Source organism: Microtus pennsylvanicus, chromosome X (genome assembly GCF_037038515.1).
Source record: "Microtus pennsylvanicus isolate mMicPen1 chromosome X, mMicPen1.hap1, whole genome shotgun sequence".
Lineage (NCBI taxonomy): Eukaryota > Metazoa > Chordata > Mammalia > Rodentia > Cricetidae > Microtus > Microtus pennsylvanicus.
In genome coordinates, this window is record NC_134601.1 from 39,916,519 (window position 1) to 39,922,447 (window position 5,929).

At 44.9% G+C, this 5,929-nt stretch overlaps 1 pseudogene; it reads right to left on the reverse strand.

The window, feature by feature from the left end:
- Nucleotides 1-1,701: 1,701 nt before the first annotated feature.
- LOC142840175 (E3 ubiquitin-protein ligase RLIM pseudogene) lies at nt 1,702-3,354 on the reverse strand (annotated as a pseudogene).
- Between the last annotated feature and the right edge of the window lie 2,575 nt (nt 3,355-5,929).

Below are 5,929 nucleotides of genomic sequence, written 5' to 3' on the forward strand. Positions count from 1 at the left end.
CCTTTACTGGCCTTCTCCCATAGCCACACTGATGAATATCTTGCATATCACCATAGAACCTTCATCCAGCAATGGATGGGGATAGAGCCAGAGACCCACATTCTAGCACTGGACTGACCACCCCAGGTTCAGATGAAGAGCAGAAAGAGGGAGAATGTGAGCAAGAAAGTCAGGACCGCAAGGTGTGTGTCCACCCACTGAGATGGTGTGACTGATCTAATGGGAGCTCACCAAGGCCATCTGGACTGGGTCTGAATAAGCATGTGATCACACCGGACTCTCTGAATGTGGCTGAAAATGAGGGCTGAGAAGATAATGATAAAGGCACTGGGTTTTCATTCTACTGCATGCACTAGCTTTTTGGGCACCTAGTCTGTTTGGATGCACACATTACTAGACCTGGGGGGAGGGGGGAGGGCCTTGGAATTCCTACTAGGCAGGACACCCTGATTTCTCTTAGGACTGGAGAGGGGGGGGAGAAGGGAAGTAGGGGGAGTAAGAAGGGAAGGAAGGGAGGAGGTAGAAATTTTTAATAAAGAAAGAAAGAAAGAAAGGAAAAAGGACAGAAAGAAAGAAAAGAAAAAAGAAGGAAGGAAGGAAGGAAGGAAAGAAAGAAAGAAAGAGAGAGAGAGAGAAAGAAAGAAAGAAAGAAAGAATTCTCAGAACCATTTATGAGGATGCCTTCCTGGAAAGAGAAATGTCAGGGTCGGAAGGAGGCAGCAGCTGTAATGGCTTTACCTCAGGAATACTCTCAGCTTACTTGTTCCTTCGAATATGCCGAGAGAACATTGAGAGAAACATTTTACAGAGTCTTAAAGTGGAAAACAGAAAAAGGATTGAAGTAATACAACAATGTCTTATTAATCTTCCTGAGTAACTAGAAAGTTTTGTCTAAAAGAGGAACAATGTTTTTCCATGATGTATCCACGAGCCAGAAACAGCTTGGCCTCCTGGAATTCTTAATATAAATTCTGGTTTTTCTCAACACTGCTATACAGGCATTGCTGGAAATATCTTATTTAGCTTCAGTCACTGAAACTAATGATCTTACTTTTGGCAATGGATCTAAGCATCGAGGTAAGTTTTCTGTTTTTCTTTGAGGTCACAGCTGTTTTTATTTGCTTAAAGTGTGACTGGGAAATACTCTTTCCTCAGACCTTGCCAAGTGGAGCATGATACAGCAAGGTACATTTAAATACAGTTTTCTGAAAAGAACCATTTACTAGGTAACTCAATTACAACACTGTTATTGATCATAAACATAGTGAAGTGTACTGAAGGGGAAATGCAGACACCCTCACATGTGTGCTCTCTGCCTGTTACAAAGGTTGAGTATACTTTGGACACCTGACACCTATATGAGCAACCTTATCTTTAATGTCTGCAACACTAGTAATATATAATAGTCATGGACTTGGTCAAATAAAAAAGCCACTCCCACTAAAAATACTTGTATTCGTCCTACAAAACCCAAGAGATAGGAGTGCTATTTAAAAGTGTCCACATGCACGTCGCGTCTGAAATATTCTTTCTATTCTGAAAGAGAAACTAGAGAAAAGACACGAATCCCTCAGAAAGCAATGACTCGATTCAGGTTGTGACTTTATATTAAAGCTCCGCACAAAAACATGGAGATAAAGGAAGTGATTTCCATTTGCCAGTCACTATTCCAGCAACACAGCTTCGAGAGTTCTGTTCTCATTATACAACCCTATGTCTGTTCCAGGAAGAAAAGACGACCCTGCGACAAATGGGACAGCTGTTATTCTCCCATAACCAGCGGTTGATGCAGTGGACGTGGTACTCATGGGAGCAAGGTAGCGCACGAAGTTTGTCACCTTCTGTATATTCAGTAATGCAAATAGTACATGTCTTCAATGCATCGTTTTCACCAAAACTTCTCGTTGCCAAGTTATTAATCTGTACATTGGTGGGTCCTCTAGTTAGGTGGTTGTCATTAAAGGGGTAAAGTCGGGTTGCTTCAATACCTCCTTCAAACATCTGTGAGATACTTTCTGAATATTGATCAATGGAACTGAAGCCAGGGTTGTAGCTGGGGATGGAAGCAGAGTTGTTACCACCAGAGCTCCCTCTTCCACTCCATGGAAGCTCACCAAAAGCTGTTGTTCTCTGCCTTAACCTGGTTTGAATCGGAAGAGATGTAGTTTCCCATGATCCACTATTGGAGATTGTAAGAGTGGTAAACCTGGGAGTACTCACATAGCTTCTCCCAGCTGCACGTTCAGAAAGTGTAAAGGTGCCTATCAAACCTCCAGGGTCACTTTCATAAGTGACCGTGTTGTTTGGGATCTGAGACCTTGACCGAGTTCTGCTAGCTATGCCATCTCTCTGCCGGTCTTCTGCCAGCAGAACTCTTCTGACTTGGAGGTCTCTGGTTGGAAGTCTTTGACCAGATCCTGCCGCTTCACCATTGGTATCTGTGTCTGAAGAGCTTGTCCCTTGAGCGGCAGAATTTCTTGACCCAGCCGCCACAAAACGACCTCTACCTAGCAACTCAGATCCAGTTATCTGGTGTCTTAAAGTCCCATGGTGAGGGGCTCTAGAACTTCCCTCAATCTCGTTTATCAAAGGCTGCTCAAAAGTCTGAGATGAGATGCTATAATGAGATCTTCGTGGAATTTCATTTGCTGGGTGCAGAGAAGACCTATTTCTTTCAGCTCTGGCTCTGGTTCTTCGCTGGTGTTCTGGTTTCGGGCTTCTTGCCCTCCTCCGACCTCTGGTGGATGGCACATCTGTTAATGCTTCAGCAGAACTGTGTTGTGACCTAGGTGTTCTGGCAGATGATGTCTCAGATGCTGAATTTTCCACTTGCCTTTGGAGGCTGCGATCCATGTTTTCTACACTAAGACGTGTAGCGGATGGTTCGTTTTCATTCTCTGAGGTTTGGCTTCCATTATTACGGTTAACATTAGTCTCTAAACTGAATCTGAAATCACCACTGTTTAGATTAGGGTGGCTCACTGCCCTCCCGGACTCATTTCCTCTCTGACCACTTCTTGTTGTATTGCCAGTCTGTCTGACAGAGCTAAGCCAATCTATTATGGAGTCACCATTGGACTCGTCCTCTGAAGAGTCTCCATTTTCTTCTGAGCTCTGCGGCGGCGGCAGAGGCGGCCCCTCTTTAATTTGCTGTAGTCTTCTGAACAGCTCCTCCCCAGTACTTTGACCTGGGGTGCCTAGCAAATTGTTGTCTCTCAGAAGTCGATAGTCTTCTCCGCTTAGATTATTTACAAATCGATGGAAAGCTTCTTCCCGATCCAAGCGATCCACTTGCCTTCTGTGCTGTGCTGCAGATTGGTCATTTCCTTGATCGCTAGAATCTGAGTTTTCCATCTTGATGAACAAGTGGACGATTATCTGTCTGTTATGACATAATACTGAAATCCAATCAACTGGACCTTCAGTTTTCTTCACTAGGCTTCGGTGGTCCAGCCAGGAAGGGACTGACTGGGCTCTGCCGCCTCCGCTGTCATCGAGGCCTCCTAAGCTCTGCCGCTTGGCTGCCTCCTGCTCTCTAGCCCGCCTCAGAATGCCTGGGAGAGACCCGCTTCTAGCCCAGCGCCTGCCCATTCTGAGACGTAGCTCCAGCAACCATTATCTTCCCCATTGTTACCTAGCAGTGACAGAAATCCACTCAAGATAACTTTTCTTAAAGTCACCCCACATTACCTATTGAATGTATTTCAGGTCCCCTTTCTCAGCTACTCCACAGGACTCAAGAAGTCCTATTTAGTAAGCAGATGATTCAGCCAAAGCGTACCAGGTGGGCCTGGGGAAGAGTGACTGGTAGTCCTACTCGTAGGACAAACCCACTCTTCTTGCAAGGCTGGCATCATGCTGGGGAATTTAGTGAGATAGTGACTGCTTCATGATAGGTGGGCACTGCACAGGATGTTCATTGTACCCTTCCCTAATCACAGTGGCTAGGTGCCATCATGAGAAGGAACCAAGGGGTTGACCTTCCTTACTCTGGTGTCATGAATACTAGGATTACGTCAGAGAGCCTGAGGACACCCTGCTACAGCCCTCCAGTGGGAGATAACTGTAGGCACTATTACAGAGAAAGGGGAAGCAGATATGGACATGCTGATCCTTTCAGGTTGGCATCTGATTAGGGTGCTAAGGGGAATGGTGGTTTCTAGTCCAGCCCTCCATGTAAGTGTAAGGAACTATTACTGTCACCCGAGGTCGGCAGGAAGTTTGACTTCTAGAGGTACCTTTCTGCCATGCATTTCACAACCAGCTGGATGGAAAACAGAAACTCAGACCCATTGGAAGGCTTGATTTCCACAGCCCCCTTCCTCCCACAGAACGTTCACTGTGGGGTGACTTATGAAAACATAGAGCCTGAGCCTCCTGCTCAGATCTCAGTCCTCTCTTTGCTCCCCTTCCCCACTCTTCAAAGTGTTCAGGGTCCTCTCATCAACTTGGTAAGTAGGCAGAGCCCGAAACATAAACTCTGGAGAAGGTGGGACATGGGAGCACCTGCATAGTGCTAAGGCTTGGAAAGCAGAGTGTGTGGAGTAGATGCTGTTGCTATACAAAGAAGAGATGCTCCCAAAGAAGATGGACATGTTGAATGCCTGACTCTTGGCTAGTCCAGGATCAGCAGTTTCATAAATGGTAGACAAGGCAAGAGAACTCTATTTAAACACACCACTCTTTGCTCCTAGCAGACTCCAATGTTGGGAGACCCAGAAAGAAATCACACACAAATGTGATTTAAAAATTAGTTGATCAGAGGAATTAGTATGATGTGTTGAGATTTCCTATGCCAGACTTAGTCCATCACTTCTGATTTCAGGTCCCTGCAGCTCCTCAGGGTATAGACAGAATGCAGCCAGATTCTCTGAGAGGATGTAAGACAAATGGCATCTAGCCTAGTTCCCAGTAGAGTCCTTGTTCCCCCTTGGAACCTCATGAGCACAGACTTCACTCTCTACGTTTCTATTGGCATTTTGGTCTTCCCATGTCCCATCCATTAAGCTTTAAGTACAGTGTCCGAGCACTTCTCTAGCCAACAACTCGGAACTCTTCTACATTCCTCCCGTGACCTTATTCCTAAGGCCTGTGGACTGCAAGGTCAAATTTATAACAATAATGATTCCCACCCTGGTACCAAGGTTCTGGATTTATATCTTTTCTCGTTGTCCTGACAAAATACCAGACCAACGTACCTTCAGAAGCCAAGGGTATATTTTGTATCAGGCTTTGGAGCAAATACAGCCTGTCATATTGGGATACCATGGCAGTGACAGTGGCTCCAGCTCTTGTGGCAGGCTGTTGAGACAGCTCTTTACACTGTGCCAGTGGCGACGAGGCAGAGAATGATGATGCTCTGCTCAGTTTGCTTTTTTCTTTTGTCCTCTTTCCTTACTATGGGAGCCCAGCCCATTGACCAGTGCCTCCGACATTCCCCGGGTTTATTCCAGGAGAGTTGTCTCTCTAGAAATGTCCTATGCTAATGGCCCAAATTCAGTTATGGTGACAATAAAGATCAACCACAGAAACATAATGAAGACCATGTACGTCAACAATGTCACCAGGATTGTACTAAATGGGAGGAAACGAAAAGCATTTCATTTCGAATAAGAAGGTGAATAATCCACTTTCTTCACTCTTATTCAATGCAGTGCTAAAATCTTACTCAAAGCAATAAGACAAGAGACAGAAGCCAAAAGAAAACAGAAGTAGTCAAATTACCTCTCAGATACTGTACTTGAAAGATCCAAAAGTGTCTTAGATCTCATAAGCATTTTCGGCACAGTAGCAGAATACCAAATAAACCTACAGAATAGATTTTTCTCCATATAAATACTGAGCTTAATGAGAGAGAAATAAAACAATTGCTTTAGCAACTGCAAAAATTAAAACATCTAGGGGATTGGACTAGAGAGATGGCCCAGTG